Source organism: Mauremys mutica, unplaced genomic scaffold, assembly GCF_020497125.1.
Source record: "Mauremys mutica isolate MM-2020 ecotype Southern unplaced genomic scaffold, ASM2049712v1 Super-Scaffold_100104, whole genome shotgun sequence".
In the NCBI taxonomy this organism is placed as follows: Eukaryota; Metazoa; Chordata; order Testudines; family Geoemydidae; genus Mauremys; species Mauremys mutica.
The window spans coordinates 14,117-35,950 of NW_025423269.1; the positions used below are offsets into that span (position 1 = coordinate 14,117).

At 47.5% G+C, this 21,834-nt stretch overlaps 4 non-coding genes across 4 annotated transcripts; 3 read left to right on the forward strand and 1 right to left on the reverse strand.

Moving 5' to 3' along the window:
• The first annotated feature begins 938 nt into the window (after window positions 1-938).
• TRNAK-CUU lies at window positions 939-1,011 on the forward strand. Its single transcript has one exon. It is a non-coding gene; the product is annotated as a tRNA-Lys (tRNA).
• A 655-nt stretch (window positions 1,012-1,666) lies between these two features.
• Window positions 1,667-1,738, forward strand: TRNAE-UUC. Its single transcript has one exon. It is a non-coding gene; the product is annotated as a tRNA-Glu (tRNA).
• A 3,939-nt stretch (window positions 1,739-5,677) lies between these two features.
• On the forward strand, window positions 5,678-5,786 carry TRNAL-CAA. Its single transcript has 2 exons — window positions 5,678-5,715; window positions 5,741-5,786. It is a non-coding gene; the product is annotated as a tRNA-Leu (tRNA).
• A 12,506-nt stretch (window positions 5,787-18,292) lies between these two features.
• LOC123359314 lies at window positions 18,293-18,509 on the reverse strand. The gene has a single exon (XR_006575843.1). It is a non-coding gene; the product is annotated as a small nucleolar RNA U3 (small nucleolar RNA).
• Window positions 18,510-21,834: the final 3,325 nt, after the last annotated feature.

Below are 21,834 nucleotides of genomic sequence, written 5' to 3' on the forward strand. Positions count from 1 at the left end.
CAGTTCCTTCTTACTGCCCGTGTCGGTCGTTGGAACAGTGGAGCGCGGCTTATCTGACCTCCACTTCCCTAGCTACTCGTAGTTTCTCTCATTAATTCTTGTATATATAGATCAGATTTATATAGTTGTAGTTAACTTTATTCGTTTGTAGTATAGTTAGTGTATATAGTTCATACTATATATATGAATGGGTCACAAACTTTGCCCAACCGAAGGCACTGAAACAAACTCAAATGATGCTTCAGCTTCCTCCCTCAGCATCACAAGACCAACACAAAGAAAACTCCCGAGGAACGGGGCTCTGAGCATTGCCAGGTTGTGAGTTCCGTGCCCTCAGGAAGCAGCCAAAATGCTCGAACCCCCACCCGCTTCTCTTGGACCGCTGGCAATATGGTGTTTGCACAGGAGCCGCAAGCCCATCTTTCCTGTCTTTGTCTATCCCGGCCCCTTCCCCCCAAATGCTTTCATCGGACGCTGCAGGGACCTAAGGACCTGCAGGTTCCCGCACCCACCTCCTAAAGCAAACAGTCCTTCCCTTCTCTGACATTCCTGGAGCCGCACATCCTTGGAGGAGTTTTACCCCAGGGGGTTCTGATTCCCTGCGAAAAGATGTGTCTGGCGGCCGGCGGGGAACTGTCTTCTCTGCCCCCTCTTTGGGCGCTGAGAAGCTTTTTCTGAGCAACAGCACCTCCTCCTGGTGGGAGAATCCTAAATTCCACCCTCCCACCCAGGTTTCTCTGAGCAGCTGCTAGATGAACCCCACTTCTCTGGTCTAGACACCAGCATCTAACTAGCCTTGGAACGGGCCCTGTTTGCTAGCTGGAGAGCGAAGGAACCAGGAAAGAAGGCAAATGTCAGGAAACGAATCTCAGCACGCAAAGAAACTTCCTTCGCTCTTCTTTTGCACTGTCTGTGCCTTTGTGAGCCCTTGATGCCTAGCCCGACTAGCTCAGTCGGTAGAGCATGAGACACTTAATCTCAGGGTCGTGGGTTCGAGCCCCACGTTGGGCGTTTGATCTTGCACTCTTCGACATCACTCTCTCCCTTTGAGTCTCAGAGCATAACGGAATCCACTCTTTGTCCTCTCAAACAGCTGAGGCGGTCTCGGACCTTTAGTACATCATGAAGACAAGACACATTGACAATTCCATGGTCCTAAGAGAGTTGAGTCTCTTCTAGCCCAGGCAAGAGAGGGAAAAAATTAACCTTTCAGAAGCTGATTGCCCCCCCACCCCCTGAGCAGCCATGTAGAGCTTCTCTACTTATTTCTATATCTTCGCCAGCGCTCAGTAGTTGAGATAACTGCTTCTTTCTCAAATCCTCCACCAGCCCTCTTCATTGGGATGGAGATTGCTTAAGGCTGACGATTCCACCACATCTTATTCATCCCTCGTACATTTCTGTAAGCCCATGGAGAGTAAAACAAGATAGCAATAAAACTGTTTTTTTTTTTAAAAAAAAGACGTGGCCTCAATGTATAACAATACTGGAAATTGTTTTAATATGTTTTCTGTGTCTTTTTCATATCAGTGCTAAAAATAGGAAGGGAACCGTAAGGAAACGAAGAGCTCAGAGCTTGTGTTAACCTCCTTTGAAGACGAACGAATGGCCTCAGTTGGACAGAAAGTAGGCCTAGAAAGTTATGCCCAACCCCCCAAATGTCATCTCCCTGGTGGTCTAGTGGTTAGGATTTGGCGCTTTCACCGCCACGGCCCGGGTTCGATTCCCGTTCAGGGAGTTACCTTCTTCAACAAAAGTCTACCTTGCTTTCCTCACTTGGAGTTCAAGCAGAAGAATGCAACTTCCTGGCCTCCTTCAGAATGCTTGGAAACTCTTTGGAGGCCATGGGGACAGCAAAGCTTCCAACTACTACAATATGGCTATCTGCCCCTTAAAGCCCAGCCTCTGCACCCTTTTACACAAATACACTTACTTGTGCAAACAATTTAGTTTTTCCTTCTTACCGAGCCTAACCTAAATTAGAACAACATTGCACTTTGACCCAAGATCTTTTTCTTTTCTTTTCACTTTTCTTGGTGAAACCAAACCAAACCAAACAATCATTTTGGGTCCACCAAAATATTTCACTAAATATAATATTCATCCAAAAACCTTTCACCCAGCGCTATATACAAGTCTTTGGAAGTAACACCCCGGAGAAAGATCATTAAGCTTTTCCATTCCTAAAATCTAGCCGCTGAAGGCTTCTGAGCATGGGCTATGGGCCTTTCACCTCTAGGCCAGTGGTTACCCTCTTGCTCAGGTGGCTACTGATGAAAGGCAACGTGGTTTAGTGGCAGATCCATTTCAGCCTCCCTCTTCCAATGTCTACAGGAGGGTGTTTGTTTCGCATTGCATCTAAGCCCTAAGAATCAAATCAATTCTCTTGAAACCTCAACCTGGAATCAAGGTGATTGTAGGTCAAGGAAGGAAGGTTTTGTTCATCCTGTTCTAGTAAATGCTCAAAGTTGCGATGCTTCTTGGAGCTTCCAGACACATTGGCCAGAATTTTCAGAAGGTCTCACACCCACCGCTAGCGCCAGATTTGCAGAAGAACTAGGCTCCCAGTTAGGCACTAAAATCTTTAGCCAGATTGTCAAAAAGGCTCAACCTATTTTTCCAAAAGATGAGTTATTTTGGAAAAAAAGCTTGTAAAGATTGTGGGTGCTGGTTACTTGTCTATGTGGCCCACACTGCTGGAGTTGGAGGTTCACCATTGTTTTCTCAGAATGCGGTGTCCGTAGTCTGCCTCAGTTCTGGTGTCCATCTTTTATTCTCCTAATAAATCAGCAGGGAGACTAAAACAACATCGGACTCACAGGGCTCCCGGAAACCTGCCAATTTGGCTCACGGTGAAGGTGTATACAAATCATCTGTGCTGTAGAAGGGCTCTGGGAGTTGAAAGAGTTGTGAATTTAACCCTCTAGGTTTCGGGCCTAATCTGAATCTGTTTCAAAACCAATTCCTTAAATAGACCATAGTTTGAAGCATCAGCAATAGGCATCTTACTGAATATATCCAGAGCTTTCCCAGCCAATTTGGCAACCAAAGTTGTCATCTTCCCTTTCCCGAATAAGCACTTTGTCTGTCCTCCGGGCAACATGCTTAAAAATCACTACCAGTGTGTCAAAGCAATCAGCTGTGCACATATCCTGCTCGACTACGCCACTGTGATGGGTTTGGTCCCAGAGATCCCCTTGGGACTGAAATTACTTCCGAGCCCGTTTTCCCTGCCAGCTTGGGACTCCAGAACCCTGCCTTGTTGAGCCAGACACCCTAGCCTGCTGCAACACAGACCCAGGCTCTGGGCCACACCCCAAAAGCTGCAGACTTTAACTCAAAACAGCTCAGCACCTGTCTCCAGCATCCAGCTCCCAGTGGGATCCAAAACCCCAAATAAATCCCTTGTACTCTCTATAAAGCTTATACAGGGTAAATTCCTAAATTCTTCACCCTCTAGATCACTGATAGAGAGAGATGCACAGCTGTTTGCTCCCCCAGGGATTAATCACTTCCTCTGGGTTTATTAATAAACAAAAGTCATTTTTATTAAGGTTAAAAAGTAGGAGTTAAGTGATTTCAAGTAATAACAGACAGAACAAAGGAAGTCACCAAGCAAACTAAAACAAAACACGCAAGCCTAAGCCTAATACATTAAGAAACTGATTCCAGGGAATAGCTCACCCTCAGAGGTGTTCCAATCAGCTTCTTTCAAAGACTAGACTCCTGCCTAGTCTGGGCCCAATCCTTTCCCCTGCTTCGGTCTTTGTTACTTCCAGCAGACATCTTAGGTTTTCTCATGACTGGCAGGGGTTTTCTCATGACTGGCAGCCCCTTTGTCCTGCTTCACCCCCTTTTATAGCTTTGGCATAAGGCGGGAATCTTTTGTCTCTCCGGGTCCTCACCCTTCCTTCTAAACGGAAAAATACCAGATTTAAGATGGATTCCACTATCGTGGTCTCTGTAAGACCCCTACTTTCCATTCTTCCTGGGTTGGCCCACACGTACACAGGAAGGTTTGCAGGTCAATAAACCATTTACAACCAATTGTCAATGGGAGCCGTGAAGGTTTTAAACCGCCATTAGTGGCCCACACTTTGCACAATTACAATAGGACCTCAGAGTTAGACTTCATATTTCCAGCTTCAGAGACAAGAATGAGACATGCATACAAATAGGAGGCATATATTCAGTAGGTTAGAACCTTTGTTATGATACCTTACAAGAGACCTTTTGCATCAAGCATATTCCACTTACATCATACTCACACTTATAAGCATCTTTTCATAAAACGTATGGAGTGCAACGTCACCGGGTGCCCTACCTACCCTGCTTTCGCTGCTTCCTGATGGCACAGAATTGACAACAAAAGAGCCAGGCTAGGAGGCTTCTAAAACCGAGAGAGCTGTTCTATCGCGTCCACATCCTCTCAGGAGGTGACAAACCCCCTCTCTCCGTTTCCATCCCCCAAATCCTACCAGCTCAATGAGTTTTGTCCCTGGAAGAGCCTCGAGGGAGGCAGAAGAAGCGGAGAGGATTGCGTTGGGGGTAAATAAAACAGAGACGAGTTGTTTCTCTTGGGATTTTGGTGTGTTTCCCTGGTGATCCTGACGGAGGAACGGGAAGCATAATTCCATTTTTTTTCAATGCCTCGGTTTGGGTTCAGCTGGTGAACTCTCTGCTCTTGTTCTCACAGGGGAATGGAGACTGGACTGGTTTCCCAATTTGGACAGAAAGTGGCTTGCCAAAGCCGAGGACAGCCTGCTTCCTGCCTGCGCCGAGTTGACAAAGTGGGGAAGCCAAAGCTGAGAGAGCCCGTAGACGAAGTCAGAATGCTATCCGCTCACATGGAGGGGGAGCACAAGCCCTCCCTGGGTTTCTCTGCCCAAATTATAATCAGTTGAGTGATTTTCCTGGACGAGCCTCTAGGTAGGCAGAAGAAGAAGTGAAGAGGGTTGCGATGGGGTAAATGAAAGCCGAGGACTCTTCCTCTTGAGATGTCTTTGTCTTGCTCTTGTGATTCTGATGGATGAACCTAAAGCGTCATTTGAGCGTGTTTCAGTGCTTTTCCTCGGGCTCAGGTTGTGATGCTGAGCACAGGGGTTCCTTCACTCGCTCTCCTTGCACCCTCTGTAATGGGGAATGGACCAGCTTTCGAAACAGCCTAGTGGAGCTGAACGAAAACAGCAATAAACATCCAGGTTCACCCTAGTTTAATCTTTTGTCCCCAATTTTCTTGGGGAAACAAAACAAAAACATGGTTTTCTTAAGAACTCAACACCCATTCAGGCTCCAAACTCTTTTGCAAGATTTCCAGAAGGGCTCAACACCCTGAGTGCTGAGCTAGTTTGGGAAAAAAACCCAAACAAGGCCGGTACCGATTGTGAGTGCTGGCTGCTTGACTCTGTGGCCCACCGTGCGGGAGTTTGAGGTTCTCATTAAGCTAAGTGTCTCTATTCTGCCTCTGTCCTAGTGTCCATCTAATAAGTGAGGGGGGAGATTAGAACACCTCAGAAGGCACAGGGTTGTAGGAAACCTGAAACTTTAGATGAGGGTGATGGTGTCTAAAAACCAGATGTGATGTAGGTGTTGAACGAGAGATGCTGTCTTGGCCTCCTTGAGCGGCTCATACAATATTGAAGAAAAGGAGGGTTGAGAGAGCTGCTTTTGTCCCAGCGTCAGGATGGCCGAGTGGTCTAAGGCGCCAGATTCAAGGCTTTGTCTTTCCCACAACTGGGGCTTCTGGTCTCCTGCAGGAGGTGTGGGTTCAAATCCCACTCCTGACACAACCTCTTGATTCCACCTCAAGAGGTGGCCTGGTTTCAATTGCCCTTGTAACATATTGGAAGAGCCCTCGTTTAGGAGCTTTCTTAGAGTAGCCGCAAGAGAAGTTAGAGGGAATCGTAAATACCTTCGGAATCCATGCGCTCAAGGCACCTAGTTGGGTAAATTCCAATTTATTCCCCACCAGAAAGTTGGCATTGCTTGATCTTGGGCAGGTATGGATGTCAAACATATACAGGTGGAGGAAGAAGGGAGCAGTACAGTAGACACTGATAAAGGGAAGGTAAGACTCTTAGGCCTGGTCTACACTAGGACTTTAAATCGAATTTAGCAGCATTAATTCGAATTAACCGCTCAACCGTCCACACCAGGAAGCCGTTTAATTCCACCTAGAGGGCTCTTTAGTTCGAATTCGGTACTCCACCCCGACGAGGGGAGTAGCGCTAAATTCGACATGGCTATCTCGAATTAGGCTATGTGTGGATGCAAATCGAACTTAGTAGCTCCGGGAGCTATCCCACAGTGCACCACTCTGTTGACTCTCTGGACAGCAGTCAAAGCTTGGATTCTCTGACCAGCCACACAGGAAACGACCCGGGAAAATTTGAATTCCTTTTCCTGTCTGGGCACTTTGAATCTGATGTCCTGTTTGGACATCGGGGTGAGCTCAGCAGCACCTGCAACGATGCAGAGCTCTCCAGCAGAGGAGTCCATGCAATCCCAGAATAGAAAGAGGTCCCCAGCATGGACAGACTGTGAAGTCCTGGATCTGATCGCTGTGTGGGGCGATGAGTCTGTGTTTTCGGAGCTGCGCTCCAACAAACGGAATGCAAAGACCTACGAGAAGGTCTCCAAAGCCATGGCACTCAGAGGATACAGCCGGGATACAACGCAGTGCCGCGTGAAAATCAAGGATCTGAGACAAGGCTACCAAAAAGTCAGAGCGGCAAACGGACGCTCCGGAGCCCAGCCCCAGACATGCCGCTTCTACGAGGCACTGCATGCCATTCTAGGTGGGTCTGCCACCACTGCTCCACCAGTGACCGTGGACTCTGAGTATGGGATAGTGTCGACGGGCAGTTCCTCGGCGATGTTCGCCGATGGGGAAGATGAGGAAGGGTTTGTGGAGGACGACGCAGGCGACAGCGCTTACAATACCGCTTTCCCCGACAGCCAGGATCTCTTCATCACCCTCACAGAGATCCCCTACCAACCCTCCCCGGCCGTTAACCCGGACTCAGAATCAGGGGAAGGATCAGTCGGTAAGTGCTATAAACATGGAAACATTTATTTTTTAAAAAACAGGAATAAAAATATATAAAAACTATATAAAAACTTTTCCATATAAAACTATATAAAAAGAAGGTCCACACATATAGGGATGGAACAGAAATCCTCCTGGGACACTTCCACGAAGCTCTCGTACAGGAGCTTGAAAAGCCTCCGCAGGAGGTTCCTGGGGAGAGGTGCCTTATTTGGTGCTCCGTGGAAGCACACTCTTCTGCGCCAGGCCATCCTAATGTACAGCGGAATCATTGCCTCCACCAGCATGGCAGCATACGGTCCTGGTCTGTGCAGGGATTCTAGCAGCATCCTCTCTCTCTCTCTCCGAGTGACCCGCCTCAGGGTAATCTTGTTCGGCGACTGCTGCATCTAATTAGGGCAATTAGTGTACTGTTACTATTGTGAATGCTTGACTTTTACTTTGCATAGCAATGACCTTCATTTAACAGCCACGTGTTGGAGGCCGCAGAGGAAAAGCATACAGTGATCTTTCCCGGGCACAGCCGCGAGGGGCTGGAACAGGGTCAGACTTTATGCTTTCCAGATTGCCTTCAGCGGGAGGGCACAGCTATCCATTAACTGTTAAGCAGCCTATAGTGTAGTGCTTACCAGGCCTGGCTGCTACACGGATTCAGCTGTACCGCCCCGCTAACCATCAGATCGTGAATTTCAAACACTAAATGACCTGAATAAAGTGCTCTCAGATGAGCTCCAGACCAACAACAGTGCACAGTAATTATTCAGCAAGTATTTGAGGAGAACTGCAACGTTAGAGAGAATCATGAACTGCTCAGGGACAATTAATGCAGCAAAATTTGTCAACATATAACAGGTTCTGACTTATTTCCTTGGTCTTAAAAGAGAACAACAAGGACCTGAATCTCCTCCCTGTCAATAACCCCCTGCTCAGCCAATCAGGGTAGAGACAGGACGGGAGGCTGAGGGTTCTCACCAGAGAGCCCAAAGGATGGCCCAGGTCACCGGTGGGGATCACTGCCCGAGCACTATTTCAGCCCCACATTTTTGGGTGGACCTCCCACAGTGGGAGCTGCCGAGCACTCCCCCGCAACACACACATACAGACACACACATACACACACACCACTCCTGGTGTTGGGAGGGGAACAGGTGAAAGGACAAAAGAAGCAAGAGACAAAGAGAAAGGAGAACGGGATGGATGGAGGAAAAGGCGAAACAAAAAGGACAAACCCTAATGACCCCAGTGATTTTAAGGGACAAAATCCCAGGTGCGGAATAAAATTCTGCCTCCTTAAGTTCGTGTTTTCCATGCCTAGAATTCAACTGTCACCAGATGGATCAGACTGAACAGGTTTCAAATCTCGAGGAGGCTCTTACCTTCTAAACAGGGACGGCTGTTTTCTAGTAAAATCACTAAAAGGGAAGGAGAAAACTCAAAAGAGGTTCCTCCTGGTGCTCACGTACGTGAACCCGAATACTCTCTCAGTCCTCAAAGAGAGACCTGGAGAAGGAGACTTGGTGAAGCAAAGCCACAGGGGTCTCTGAGGTTTCCCTGGCCCCTCGCGCCTGTCCTGCCTGGCTGATGTCAGCATCTCTCTGTGAGGTCACCACCTCCCCACCATCTTTGACCAATAGTCTGAGGTCCTGCAAAAAGCCTTTGTGATGTCACTGCCACACCCCTCCCTTGCTGTGCTAATGTCCTGCCCCTGCCCAGGCACTTTGGAGGTTTGAGCTGCTCCCTGCGGATCACCCCACTCAAGGAGCGTTCGTTCTAGGAAGCAAGCCGGCTGGACAGGAGAACATCAGACGGTGCTCCCAATGCTACACTCAGTTTTTCAGAAATTAGTCGACTTTATGGCCAGAAGAGACCATTAGAGCATCTAATCTGACCCCCTGCGTATCACTGGCCTCCTGTATGACACAAGAGCTACTTTTGGGGCAAACACATTCCAGAAAGGCATCTAATCTTCACTGAATGACATCAGGACATGGCGAATCCACCACTTTCCTTGGGAGCTTGTTCCTGTGGTGAATCATCCTCGCTGTTGAATATTTGTGTCTTATTTGTAATATGAATTTGTCTCTTTTCACCTTCCAGCCACTGGGTCTTCTTATGCCTTTCTCTGCTAGATTAAAGAGCCCTTTAATACCCAATCTTTAATTCACAACCTTTTCTCTCCATTAAGGCACTTCAACACTTCAATGAAGTCACCTTTCAGTCTTCTTTTGATAAGCTAAAATGGTTGAGCTTGTTCAATAGCTCACTAGAAGGCATTTTTTCCAGCCTTCAGAACATTTATCATCAGACTCCTGAACTTCAACTGGATGTGGTTCTTGTTCTTCTGCACAACATAGCTCCTGGAGAAGAGGGATCTGCAAATGTACATTCGTATGATACCTTTGTTTAATTGATGAAAACATAAACTAGACACTTAGAGGACTGGAACTGATTTCAGCTGATGGACAGCTTTGCTAGGTTTTTATGCATTTGGACAGTGAAATGTTGAGTGGAGCTCCTGAACAGAATGGAGAATGGAAATGAAAATGTTTTCCTTTTTTTTAAAAAAAGAAAGAAAGTTATAAGAGAACACGGGGGCTTGAACTGAGAACCACTTGCGCTGCACTCAGGCACTCTACCACTGAGTTAGACCCCCATGACAACAGGTGTATGGAACCGTGATCTCCAGGACTTTGAAGGACAAACCCTGATTCATTGAGGTCCTTTGCCATTCCCAGACCACAGGATGTTTTAAAAATGGGGTTTGATTAAACTTCTTAAATGTGGGAAACACCACAGCTTGCACACCCACCGATATAGCTTCTCCCACTGACATAGCTGCCACCTCTTGTGAAGTGGATTAACTACACCCACAGGAAAACTCTCTCCCCTCAGCATAGAGCAGTGGTTCTCAAACTGTGAGTCAGGACCCCAAAGTGGGTCATAACCCTGTTTTAATGGGGTCACCAGGGCTGGCATTAGACTTGTTGGTGCCTGGGGCTGAAGCCAAATGTCTGAGCCCCACCACCCAGGGCTGAATCCCTCAAGCTCTGGTTTTGCCCTCCCCCAACTGGGGCAGGGCTCAGGCTTTGTCTCCCCTGCCGCTGCTCCGTGTGGAGGGGCTTGGTCCCTCTTTCCAGGGTCATGTAGTAAGTTTTTTTTGGCAGAAGGGGGTTGCAGTGAAAGGAAGTTTGAGAAACCCTGGCATAGAGCCTCTGAATATGTCTAGACTTGGCTCCTTGTGGCAGATCAGAGATGGAAAGTACAGCCATGGAGACACCACACACCAGCCTTGCCTAGCAGGCAAGAATCAAACCTCCACAGAAAGACACCTGTTGCTTTCTAACCCATTTCCCTAAACCCTCAGCCACCACCACTTAACAAAGGGGCCTTTCTACACTATGGTTCTGGTCTCACTGAAGGGTCATTTCCAATTGTTTGCTCAGACCAGCATTAGGGAAAATGGTGCCCTGGGCAAAGCTTGTACTTTGGCACTTCCCCATTGCCCCTGGACGATCCCCACTCCCCGTTTACCGCTAGCTTCTGCACTCCCAGCCCTTGCACCTCCTTCACCCCTAACTCCTGCCCCCTCCTGTGCCCCCTTTGCCCTTAACTCCCTGGGCCACCAGCCATTGCCCCTCTCCTGCAGCCCCTTCACATGGCTCCAGTGCTGGGGGCCCCACACTTGTTCTCCCTTTCCCTGGGCTTTGGCATCTCTAGCCCCTGATTAGCGAGTAGGGTTCAGTGGTCCCCACAATGTGGGGCATGACTCCTAGGGGGACACAGAGGAACATTCATGGGGGCACCTCAGGGCCTGAGCCAGCCCCCATGGAGGGAGCAGCACTCAGCCCCACTCTGCCCCAGCTCTTCCCCAACCCCACCCTCACCCTCAGCCTGGGCCTCTGGCTCCCAGCTCGGCCTCGACCCCCTTACCCCTGTCTGCACCCCTCTCCCCAGCAAGCAACAGCCCCACTCCCAGCCTCGGTTCTTGACTGCGGCTTCCAAGGGGCCACAGCCATGGCTAAGAGGGCGCAGTGTGAAATGTTTGGGGACCCCTGGTTTAGGGTGATGTTCTCAATCACTTCTATGAAGTCCAATAAAAGCTATTCCTCACCCACCTATCCCTCCATCAGGATGGACTAGGTATGTTCTGCTGCCCTTCACTCATGCAGGCAGGATAATAACATTTCATTCCACTCAATCCTAAAGTGATTTGTAACCCGCCACCAGCCAAAACTGGTCATTTTGGGGAAGCGGCCCCATCATGCTGCATAGCTAGGCAGAGTAGGTGTGTCTATGCAAACACGATCTGTTTCTGATGTCTTTCCCCCAGCTCCTCACTAGATGTGAGGGGGGAGCTCATTCAGCCCCTGCTTCCGCTTAGTATTTAAAAACTCCTTATTGTCCCTAGCTCTGCTGGCCTTAGATTTCTCCTCCTGTCTGTTGTTTGACAGCTCAGATGAGGTGGCGGAGTGGTTAAGGTGATGGACTGCTAATCCATTGTGCTCTGAACCCATGGGTTTGAATCCCATCCTCATCGGATGCATTTAGTCATCACCCCTCCTTTGTAGACAACCATGTCCCCTTTTGGTACAGTGACAGATCAAACAATGTTGCTTCTTGCAAACAGAAACTCAGAACTCCCTTGCTTTAAATAAAATGTCTAAATCCCAGATTTCTTTAAAAAAAATTCTCTAGGGCTCTTTTTCTTAGTTTTTTTCTCCAAAGGGAACATCCTCATCATCTCCCCCAAACACCCTGGGACCTGCCCAAATTATTAAAATACCCTGAACCCGAGCAAGGCCAGAGCAGTGAACCAGAGCTAGTGTCCAGGCCAAGCTGTTCTGAAGGAGGCAACTCAAACGTTTTCTCCCTGCTTCCCTTGGCAAGGTCTGACTGAGAAAACAAAATTCCCCAAACTGAAAATTTTCTGCTGAAAAACCAATACTAGTCTGGTTGGGGACTTTGGTTTGAAAGTATTATTGTTATTATTGTCTTCTGATTTCTGAATCAGTTCAGTTCTTCTTGTCCTCCAGGTGTGTTTCCAGCTGCTGAGTTGTGGGGGAGAGAGGCCAAGTCATGATGTCTCTTCCTCTCTTTCATAGTTTCTTGCGACTTGCTAGGAAGCTCCTTTGCTACGATGTGAGTCAAGCAGTGTCCATTGTCGCTGTGCTATCTCAGAGAAGCCTGCATTGTACACGGTTCCTGGGATAGTCCTTGGGAGTGTGGATCCCTTCAATGGGCCAGCAGCGAGTCTGGCGCCTCCATTGTCACACCTGAAAGGCTGGTGGGGGGCATTTCTCAACCTCATAACATATCCCAGTAACGCACACAGAGCAAAACTTCATAACTTCCCAACCAATGCGAGCACACACAATCCAACACGATATTAATGTTCAACAGATCAAGACTTTTGAAATGATACCTCACCAGGCAGACTTTGTACAAACCATGTCATCATTATATGAGAGTGGTGAATATGGGGCTTCCAGGTGCTGCTTTGAGCACAGCCTGCTACACCTGCTCTTCCATTGCAGTGGAGACGTACCCTTAGATTCCATCTCTCCCGGGATAAAGATGGCAGCAGGGCTGGCCTGGGTCATCTGACTTGGGCTCCTGGAGCTAAAGCTGAAGGGCTAAAAACTGTGGTGCAGATATTTGTGTTGATGCTGAAGCCTGGGTTCAGAAGCCCTCGCCCCTCGTGGGGCCTCAGAGGTTGGGCTCAAGCCCATATGTCTGTCCTGTAATTTTATAGAGGTTGGGAGGGAGTTTAGCAAGTGGAAATGGTAAAACCGCATCGAGGGGACTGGAACACTGACCTGTTAGCTCTTAACACCCAAACTTTCAGTAACTCTATTATCAATGCCTGCGAGTGTAATTTAAACCGTAGGTCCATCTAGCTCTGAATCTTTTCTTCTGACAGTAGCCAATACCAGGTGCCCCAAAAGCCACCCCGTAAGGCACCACCCAGAATCTCCTGTTTACAAAACAGGGGCTTTAACCAGCTAAACCATGGTACCTGCTGTTACTTAAAGCAGCGTGTTTGCCCACACCTGACTCTCTGCCAATCCCCACTGGGCCCTGACAAGCTTTGCTCGTGTTTGTATTCTGTAAAGCAGAGGAGCAGGTGACGTTTTGCTCCCAAGGTGTGTGTGCGATTCTTTGGACAGGTCTGCACAACAAAATTAGGTTGGTGTAATTACATTTCTTAGGCTGGCAATGCAGTTCTATCAACCTAATCCCAATGTAGATAGCACCTCAGCTGTCAGAACTTTCTGGAGCTATGAAAGGGGAGGGGCTTAGCCTCTGTAGTAGGAATGCAGGGCAGGTGAGTTCACGGCAGGCATGGTGGGATACTGGTGGAAGCCAGTTATGGTGATATAATGAACATCAGCATTTAAACTGACAATTTGTCACTTTAAGTTTGCTGCACAAAGCTCTAAGCCTCTCGTCTAGGTGGTTTTATTTTGTCACCAAAACAGGGCATTTTTGTCTCCAGACATGGTATTGCACCAGCCACAAACTGCTGACCGAGGGAGTGTTGTGTGTTTTTCACACAACTGAGCAATATAATGATGCTGAAATAACTTTGTAGTGCAGACCTGGCCAAAGATATATATATATATATATACACACACACGCACACACGCACACACACACACACACACAGCTTGCAAGGAAAACTTCACCTGCTCCTCTGCTTTGCAGAATCCAAACACAAGCAAAGCTTTTCAGGCCTCAGTGGGGATGGCAGGGAATCAGGTGTGGGCAGAAACTGTGTTTTAGCCACAGGCAGGCACCATGGCTTAGCTGGCTAAAGCACCTGTTCTGTAAACAGGAGATTCTGGGTTTAACTCCCAGTGGTGCCTTGTTGAGTAACTCTTAGGGCACCTGGTATTGGCTACTGTCAGAGGACAAAACACAGAGCTAGGTAGACCTGTGGTTTAGCCCAGTGTGGCTTTTCTTAGGGTTTAAATTACACTCACAGGCACTGATAATAGAGTTACTGAAAGTTTGGGAGTTAAGAGCTGATAGGTCAGTGTTCCAAGCCCATCACAGGTGACCCCCTCCCTCTGGGACAGGGGCAGGTCTGAGCTCTCACGCCAAAGGGCTCATTGTGGCTGCCAGAATCTGTGAGCAGCTCATTTAGTTTGCACCGAGGGTTGAGTCCTGCTTTGTGCACCGTGTGTGAGAATGAAAATCCTAAACCGCCCTTTGAAATAACAAATGCAGCAGGACGTGTTATTGTCCCTGCCCCAAAGCAGACAGACCAATGGAGAAATGCCATTGAGTCCAGGGTAATACTCCACTGCCATTTTACCTTGTTTGCTTGCTAAACTCCCTCCCAACCTTGAGGGCTCCCAGAGCCCGATATTGAGCTTGAGCCGAGATGTCTACGGTGCAAATTTACCACCCCACAGCCCTAGCCTGGGAGCCTGCACTGGCACGGGACAGCTGTGGGTGTTTCATTGCAGTGTGGACATAGCCTAGCATTATGTCTACACTGCCATTAAAACACCCAAGTCACTATTCTCAAACCCTGGGTCAGTTGATTCAGGCTTGTGGGGCTTGTGCTGCAGGGTTATAAAATTACAGTGTAGACACTTGGGCTTGAGCCCAGCCTCCGAGACCCCATGAGGGGTGAGGGTCTCCAAGCCTGGGCTCCAGTCTGAGCCCCAGGAGCCCAAATCAGATCATCCAGGCTAGCCGGGCCAGTGGGATTTTATCACAGTATAGATGCCCTCTCAGGGTATGTCTACACTGCAATGTAAGCCCAGGGTTAGCAGAAGTCATGTCAGCAGCCCCAACACATAAACATAAACCACAAGGGAAAGACCCACCCCCCAAATAAGCTGGGCAGTGTCCTTCTCCCTACGGTTCATAAGTCCAGCAACCAAACGTCCTTTAACATGAGCCATCCCCACTCTTCACCCCACTCACAGCTGTTGTCCTTAGTCAGTGCAAGCCCAGAGGTGCCTCTGTTCAGTTCACCTGCCAGCCTGGGTGGAAAAAGGGGGAAAATAAGAAGGCACCGTACTCACTATGTTGTCTACGGACTCACTCATCCCTCCACTGCTACTCTGTGTTAGGGTTGGTCTAACACCTAAATTTTAGTATTAGGACCCAGGACACAACCCCCTTGGCTTTGGAACCCCTGTCCCCTGCCTAGCAAGTGCTATTGAATTGAGGGTGAGTCCCTCCATCAGGGTCTGCCAAGCCCAGTTCTGCTGCCCTCGAGTCACACAACAAGGATAAAAACCCTTTATTTTACTCCTGCCCCTGTAACATGGAGACTGGGAATCCAACACCAGCCACAAGTGATCATTTCGGCAAGCAACCCAACCTATTTCCAACATACTGTAAAATCCACATGCAGACTCGTACACGAAACCTTGCAAGAAAATCTTCCTGAGGGGGTCTGAAGCACCTGCTGCTGGAGGGAAGGAGGGAGCTGTGGGTTGGGATTGAGGAGCAGCATGAGGAGGAGGGGCCTGTGGGTTGGGATTGAGGGGCACTGGGAATAGGAGGGGGCTGTGGGTTGGGATTGAGGGGCACTGGGAATAGGAGGGGGCTGTGGGTTGGGACAGAGGAGAAGGGTGAAGAGGAGCAGGCTCTGGCTGGGAGTGAGGAGTAGTGAGCACAGCAGGACTGAGGGGCACTGGGAAAAGAGGGGACATGAGTTTAGGCTGAAGAGCATCTTCATTTGGGGATCCAGCAGGACAGGTGAAGGCAGCAGGTGATTCTAATTCCTTAGGGATATTCTGTGTGTTTGTATGTGTGTGTGTGTGTGTGTGCAGGGGAGGAACATGCTCTATGCCGAGAGGCCTTTATTCCTCCAGGCTGCAAGGACAGAGGGGCTGTCAGGAAGTTGCCCCTTCAAACTCACACACAAAAAGGCCCTTCTGAGGAAAGGGAAAATCCTGCAGAGAAAAAGTAACATCAAAGAGGACATGAGAAAGACAGTTTAAGATCTTCATGAGTAGTTTATCCACTGACCATGGATTTGAACCATGGATCTTCAGATTAAAAGTCTGATTCTTTATCAACTAAGCTAGTCAGGATCATGAAGAACAGGAGCAAGTTGGTGCAGAGGAGAAACTAGTCAAGAAAACAAGAGCAAGAAACAATAGGGGAAACCTGCTGCTCTCTCTGGCCCAGTCAACACTACGAGTTTATATCAAAACGTCTGTTAGTCTATAAGGTGCCAAAAGACTCTTTGCTGTTTCTACCAACTGAGCTAGCCAGGCTCACATAGGAAAAGTGCAAGTTGGTGCAGAGGTGAAGCTAGTGAAGAAAATTCTTGGGTGAGTTCCCAAAGCCTGAAGGGTCAAAAATATTGTCACGGGTGGTTCAGGGTATATGTTCACCCCCCAAAAGCAAACGGAAAAAAATTGTTTCTCGCCTTTCTTCAATGTCACCGTATGTCTACTGGATGCTGCTGGCAGACGCGGTGCAGCAGCGCTACACAGCAGCATCCCCTTTCTTTCCCTTCCTGAGGGCAGATGATATCGGAGGACTGATATCTGTCATCGTCGTCCCGTGAGTGCTCCTGGTTGGCCTTAGTGAGGTCGGCCAGGGGTGCCTGGGCAAAAATGGGAATGACTCCCAGGTCATTCTCTTCTTTAAGCTTTGTCTAATGGAGATTCAGTCCTGCCTGGAATATCATAGCAGGTGGAGGCTGCCCTCCCCTTCCTGCCTTTGAATTCTACTTGCACAGGCAATAAAGTCAGTGTTGTTTCAAATTCATGTACTCTTTATTACTTCATCACACAAATGGGGGTATAACTGCCACAGTAGCCCAGGAGAGATGGGGGAGGAGGGAAGCAATGGGTGGGGTTGTTGCAGGGGCACCCCCTAGAATGACAAGCAGCTCATCATTTCTGCCAGATATCTGGGGCTCTGACCTGGAGCAGCCATTTGCTTCTCTAGTTCTTTAGTAGGCTTGCCTGATAGTTTAGCCAGGACTTCCTCTCCATTAGACAAAGCTTAAAGAAGAGAATGATCTAGGAAGGCATTCCTACTTTTGTCCATATACCCCCAGTCAACCTCACTGAAGCTAGCCAAGAGCACGCACGACAGCAACAAACAGTACAGGATAACTTGCAACTATCATTGTCAATTAGCAAAGCAGCAGACAGTACAGTATGGCTAACAACCATCATTGCTAACTTGCAAAAGGCAAGGGTATGCTGCTGTGTAGCACTGCAGTACCACGTCTGTCAGCACCATCCAGTAGACATACAGTGACGGTGAAAAAAAGGCTGAACGGGCTCCATGGTTGCCATGCTATGGCGTCTGCCCGGGTAATCCAGGGAAAAGGGCGCAAAATGATTATCTGCCATTGATTTCATGGAGGGAGGATTGACTGACGACATTTACTCAGAATCACCCACGACACTGTTTTTGCCCCATCATGCACTGGTATCTCAACCCAGAATTCCAATGGGTGGGGGAGACTGCAGGAACTATGGGATAGCTATGGGATAGCTACCCACAGTGCAATGCTCTGGAAATCGATACTAGCCTCAGTACATGGGCGCACACCGCCAAATTAATGTGCTTAGTGTGGCCGCGTTCACTTGACTTTATATAATCTGTTTCCAAAAACCGGTTTCTGTAAAATCGGAATAATCCCATAGTGTAGACATACCCTGACACAGCTTTAGAACCCTCTACCCACTATACAGTCAAGAGACAGCAACTCTCAGATCCTGTGTGGATTGTCTGATGGGCTTGGGGCCAAGAGCAAACTGCATACCCCCTGCCAGACAGGGGCGGCTCTAGGCACCAGCAAAACAAGCTGGTGCCTAGGGCGGCAAAATGTAGGGGGCGTTCCCTGCCGCTGGGGAGGGCGGGAGGCTGGGCCGGCGGACCTGCCGCAGTCATGGGGCAGCCTGATTTCTAGAGCCACCCCTGCTGCCAGAGCAGGAGAAGTAAAAAATAGGGGCTTCCTAAAAAATGGGATGGGAAGAAGAGAGAAGCAAGTGGAAAAGGAAGAGAACGTGCAGACACAGAACCCTACCTAAATTCTGAAATGGATTACAAGAAAAAAAAGAGAGAGAGAGCAGCATAAATAAAACTTAAAAAACTTTCAGTAAGAACTGAATTAGAAACCTTTAAAACACCAGTTTTCACACTACCTTTACTTTTCTTCCAAATTCTACCAAAAGAAATTAAGACTTCCTACTAAACAACAGCTTTAAACAAGCTCAGATATTTATTTTTAAATTTGTTTTATAAGGACTAACCACTCAGTCTGTGTTCTCTTCTTCTCAGCTTCCCAAAAGGAAAGCAAGAACAGTCATCAATAGCAGACAGCAAGTGCATTAAAGCAATACTATCCACTCATCTCATGCTTAGAAAAGAACACTTTAACTCCACATCGTGGTTAGCAAAGTCAGACACTTTCAACCACAATTCTCTAGTTACAAACTATAGAAATGATCCCTGAAAGTATAGTCTTATAAAGGTGTGCTCGGCTACACACCCAGGCTAATGTGCACAAGCTTTCTTCCCATGGTGAATGTTTTCATACAAGGGGTTTCACCCCCAGCGAATTAAAGAACAAAAATCTAAAACCAGGTTCCCATTTCATTAAAGCACAATTGAGACAGCTTTAGAAGACTGGCCATTAGAAGATGTTTATGTTGCTATTTACAGAAACACACCTCCTGCTTAGCATGTGGAGCTCCTAACAACTAATCAAATCCTCTTGCTTTGCCATACCTCTCACAGGCTCTTCCGTACCACATGACAGCTTGTCAGGCACAGACAATGGGGACAGGTCAGCCCTTTCTAGCATGCTCCGCAGCTGTTTCTCTCCGGCTTGCTCTCAAATTCATCTGCACTAGAAGTTTTTGCAGGGTTCTATGTTACCGGTGGTACCTGCACTAAATCAGTGGGTCTCAACCTTTAGAGACACCTGTACCCCTTTCAGGAGTCTGATTTCTCTTGCATACCCCCAAGTTTTACCTCACTTAAAAACTACTTGCTTACAAAATCAGATGCAATATTTATAAAAATAAATCACTTGAATATAAGTATTGTACTTACATTTCAGTGTATAGTATAGAGAACAGTATAAACAAATCAATGTATGAATTTTAATTTGTTACAAATTTGCTAGTGCTTTCTATGTAGCCTGTTGTAAAACTAGGCAAATATCTAGATGAGTTGCTGTACCCCCTGGAAGACCATTGGATACCCCTGTTTGAGAACCACAGCACTAAATCACCCTTACTTTTAGAACTGGTGCCACTTGAACCAAGGCATTCTGAACCATTTCAGTGCTAGCAGACAGTGGCAACACAGCTGCACTAGGTCTGTTGTTCCTCCCTGCACAATTCCCACTTGGAAAGAAGATATCTTCTGGTCTGACCCTATTTACCATTGTGAGCTGCATAGGCAACTTTCTCTGTGTTATGTGAGCAGAATCCACACAATATATACTACCTGTATGGCCCTGAGGATGCCACATCGGCCGCAGCTGCTGATTGGGCCACAGGTTGAGAATCACTAGTCTATAATTTTGCAAAGTCCATTGCCACAGGCTTTTCCCCCATGGCTGCTGTGAGACAAGAGCACATGAAATTCATAGCAATATAAATATGAGTGAAACCCCCCAAATATATTTACATAAAAACTAGACAGTCTCATTTTAAAACAAAGAAAAACACAGGCCACACAGGGAGTGGGGCAAGAGTCTTAAATGATTTATACCCTCTCCTACCCGCCATTCAGCATAAGAATTAACCTAAATGGATCATGACTATTTAAATAGAGCATCTTTCTCCTACAAAGCAGAATAAGACAAAAAGTTTGAGGCTGTTCCCCTTCACATTTGGGAGGGAGGGGGGAGGAGTAGAAGGATTTAGAGGCTCAATCCACTTCAGATTATGAAAGAAACCAAGCAGACTAATTATTTACTCAAAACCCACCCCAACAAAAAGAAAACCAGACTATCTGCACCTAAGCGTTATACAAGTTTCTAAATAAAGCTATTATATCTAACCTTCCTCATAACTAGATTTCTGGTTCACTACAAAAATGACTTCTTTTATTCAGTATACAAAATCTAACCACTCAGTCTGTGCTCTCCCCTCTTGCTTTTCCAACTAGCAGTCTATACAGTAACTCCTCACTTAACCTTGTAGTTATGTTCCTGAAAAATGCCACTTTAAGCAAAACGATGTTAAGCGAATCCAATTTCCCCATAAGAATTAATGTAAATGAGGGGGTTAGGTTCCAGGGAAATTTTTTTCACCAGACAAAAGACTGTGTGTGTGTGTGTATATATATATATATATATATACACACACAGAGTATAAGTTTTAAACAAACAATTTAATACTGGTACACAGTGATGATGATTGTGAAGCTTGGTTGAGGTAGAGGAGTCAGAGGGTGGGATATTTCCCTTACTGCTAAATGATGAACTAGCAATTGGCTGAGCCCTCAAGGGTTAACTCTCCCACTCTGCAAGGCAGCAGGAATGGAGGGAGATATGCACATTTCCCTTAAGTACACTGCCTTGTTAATTAGATCAGCTTGTTGAGACCCCAGCTGCTGCAAGCTCTCTCCCTCCTGAGCCCTGCTCTATGGAGGATGGGGGTAGGGGGACACCCTGACATTAGCCCCCCCTCTTCCTTCCCTCCCCCTGGCACAGCAAGCAGGAGTCTCGGGGAGCAGCTCCAAGGCAGAGGGCAGGAGCAGCACATGGCAGTGGGGGGAGGGGCACAGCTGAACTGCAGGCAGCTGCTGCGCAAGGAACTTAGGGGAGTGGGGAGCTGATAGGGGGTTGCCTGATCCATCCTGGTTCCAAGCCCCCCCCAGCTAGCTGCAATGGGCTGCTCTTTGTGAAAGCAGGAGACAAAGCAGGCAGCTGCCAAACAACATTAGAAGGGAGCATTACACAACTTTAAATAAGCATTTTCCCTAACTGATCAGCAACATAACGAAACATTAACCAGGCCGACTTTAAGTGAGGAATTACTGTAGGAGGCTTTAGGTCAGCTCAGCTACGTCTCTCAGGGGTGTGGATTTTTCATTTACCTCAGACAGAAAAAAAGAGAGTAACAGAAAAGAGAAGAAATAAGATGGGAAGGAAAACACCCAGTGGGGCATGGGAGATGTTGACAGATGCAAATACCTCATGTAAACCCCTCCCCCCCATGCCCTTCATTGTCTCCCCCACCCATTGCAGGGTTCCCCAGTCTTTCTCCATGGCAGGGGTTCTGTGTGTTTGATTCCACCCATAGCAAGGTCCTCCATTCTCCCCAGTGGCAGGGGCTCTGTGTGAGCCGCTTTTCTCCCCAGTCCACCCTCTACTCACTATACGGCCAGGAGACAGCAACTCTCAGATCCTGTGTGGATTGTCTGATGGGCTTGGGGCCAAGAGCAAACTGCCTACCCCCTGCCAGAGCAGTAGGAGTAAAAATAGGGGTTCCCAAAAAATGGGAAGGGAAGAAAAGAAAAGCAGAGAAGAAAGTGGCAAAGGAAGAGAACCTGCAGACACAGGAACCCACCTAAATTCTGACATAGATTACAAGAGAAGAAGGTATAGCAGCATAAAAGAATTTAAAAAAAATTTCAGCAAGTACTTAATTAGAAACCTTTAAAACACCATTTTCACACTAGATTTACTTCTCTTCCAAATCCTATGAAAATAAATTAAGTTTTGTCATTAAACAAACCATCAGCAAAAACTATAAACAGGTTAATGTAACAAGCAGGAATAGCCATCAATAGCAGACAACAACTGCCTTAAAGCAACACTATGCCCTCACTTT